General features: G+C 37.9%; 1 non-coding gene across 1 annotated transcript; it reads right to left on the bottom strand.

Annotated features, from left to right (window-relative positions):
• Positions 1 to 736: 736 nt before the first annotated feature.
• LOC112616695 lies at positions 737 to 843 on the bottom strand. Its single transcript, XR_003117730.1, has one exon. It is a non-coding gene; the product is annotated as a U6 spliceosomal RNA (small nuclear RNA).
• Between the last annotated feature and the right edge of the window lie 1,843 nt (positions 844 to 2,686).

The raw sequence follows: 2,686 nt of genomic DNA, 5'->3' as shown, positions 1-2,686 counted from the left end.
CACAGCTTAGCAGATCCAAGATAATGATCTCAAGCTAGATACACAAACTCTGCTCTTTTCCCAATAATATACCATACTACACGCAATTGTTCTCTGGTCCTTACAACTCCTGGACTAAGGCAAGAAAGAGGGTTTATATTTATGAAGTTTCAACATTAGCATTTTGGCCTATGGGGGTTTCTGGAGTTCTCCATTATAGGGATTTGGAGCACAATGAATCATAAGAAATTTTTTGGCATGTAACATACCTTTTTTAAAGATCTATTTATCCCCTGTAAGCTAATGTTTTTGCCCACAACACGCCATGCAAAGTAACTGGCCCAAGCCCACCCCTCTCGCCTGACTTGGTCCTCTTGCAATTCTCATGTCTGTACTTATGGTGCATAGCAAGGTGAAGCCTGTAAAGTTTCTCTTGGGAAAGGTCCCAGTCCCTTCCCTTGGGCCTAGAAAAATAAAATTTTATTTTAAGGTGTATTATGCATAAATAAAAGAAGCAGAAATAGAGGGAAGGAATATGAATTAGTATATGCAATAATAGATAATAGCTTGCTTGCTTTTCTCTATATATAAACCCTATAGTTTACTTTTGCCTGTTTTTTAAAGTTTATTTGAATGGAATCACATGCTATGTTTTCTTTTCTTGTCTCATTTCTTTCACTCAATATTATGTGTATGAGATTCATTGAATATATATGCATTCATTCATGTTGCTAATCATTTTATTGTACAAATATAGAGAAATATAGCATATTTTATGAATGTATGTGTCCTCCTTACATAAGGGCGATGCTAATCATCTATTCATTTCTTCAATTTTAGTTTATGTGCGGTGGAAGTGCGCATGAGCATTGGTTTCTTCGTCTGTAAAGTGGAGATAACAGAACTAGCTAACTCATCAGTTTGTTGTGAGAATTAAATAAGACAGATATAGGTTTAGCATTCATAGTATCTGGTTGGTTTTTTTATTATTTCCACAATGAGAGGCTTTAATGTACAGAGTATGCGGTTTTGGAGCCACAGATACTTGACATTGATTTCTAGCTCCATTGTTTCTTTCCTTTCTCAAGTATCAGTTTGCTTGTCGGCAAGATAGAAATGAGTAATATTCCACAACCAAGTTTTGTCATAGGAGTCCTGCTAAAAATGCAGAATATCTGGCACATGGTAGGCACTTGGTATAGTTTCTTGATCTATACTTCATTTTTAAAAAGTATTCGAAACTGTAGTGTTTAGAAATCACACTGATGATGACAGAGTATCAATTTCCCAGTTTAACATGGAGAAATAGAACTGGAACTCTGTGTGTATGTGAGTATATATGTGTCTGTGTGTGTGTGAAAGAGAGACAGACAGACACGCGCGCACACACACAGACACACACACACAGAGAGAGAGAGAGAGAGAGAGAGAGAGAGAGGGAGTGAAAGAGAGAAGTGATTCAAGGAGAAATAGTGAGACTGTTTTTCTGTGTGTGGCTTTACAGTCAGAGACCTTGCCTAGGAGCATGGAGGAAGAACCCTTGTGAAATAGAGCCTATAAAAGCAATTTTTTAAAATGCTAATCCAAGATGTAGTTTTTCCCTGGGTTGGGGTTCTGATGAGTGATTTGAGTGAGAAAAGTGTACTTATTGCTACATTTGTCTCAGTGTGACAACCAGGCATGAACTACACACCACTGAATGGGAAGAGTTACCCTTGGAATACATGCTGACTAATTAGAAACAATTTTGCCAGATGTTATTAATTGCAGAAAAGCTCCCCTTTCCTCCTCGGGAAGTTGACTCAACCCTTTCAGAACTTTCTGTTGGTTTTGATGGCTGACAAGGAGGGTGAGATATGGAACTATTTTATATCTATTGTGCTTCTTTTGTGTCCTAAAAGGCAGGACCTGAACCTTATCCACTGAGCTGGGTGATCCTTAACAAACATCAAATCCTGAAGATAGTTCTAGCTTTTTCTCTACACTTTTCTTCTCCCGTTATCCCCCTTACCCCTTGCTGTACCCAACTCCACTTTATCTCCCAGATGTGAATAAAACAGCTACTGAAAAGCTGTGATATCACTGAGTATAAAAGGCTAACCAAAGGCCAAAGGAAGGCTGGACTCTTCCATTAGCTCACTTTTGATAAGTCGCTTCCTTTTTCTGGACCTCACTTTTACCATTTGTCAAATGGGAATAAGACACTTCCCAGTTCTCATAGGGTTGCTGAGGAAATTGTTAGTACAAGTTGTGCAAACTGAAAGCCTTCAGTATACCTAAGGCATAATAAAAACAACCAATACTTATTGACTCATTAAGTTCTTACTATGAACTTGGTACTCTTCTAAACTCTTTATTCAAAATAATTTGCTTAATCTTCACAACATGAGGCAAATATGATTGTCATCTTAAATGTATGGAAGAATTAGGTGAGGCTGAGAGAGGTGAAGTCACTTGCCCAGAGTCATATGGTCTAGTAAGTGGGAGAGCTGAGTTTAAAGCCAGAAAATTGGACTGTCTATATTCTTAACCAGTTTGCTATTCTGTCTCTTTGCTGTTATTACTACATCACTCATGGCTTCTCATTTGCTAAAGTTCAACTCAAGTCCCATCCCTTCAGAAAGACTTGTCTAACCACTCCAGCCATTAGCTAAATACCCCCTCCTGAGTTTTTAATGATGCTTTGTTACTAATTTGATGCCTAACC

This window comes from Theropithecus gelada, chromosome X (assembly GCF_003255815.1).
Source record: "Theropithecus gelada isolate Dixy chromosome X, Tgel_1.0, whole genome shotgun sequence".
Classification (NCBI taxonomy): domain Eukaryota; kingdom Metazoa; phylum Chordata; class Mammalia; order Primates; family Cercopithecidae; genus Theropithecus; species Theropithecus gelada.
This window is presented reverse-complemented; position numbering and strand designations above follow the sequence as displayed.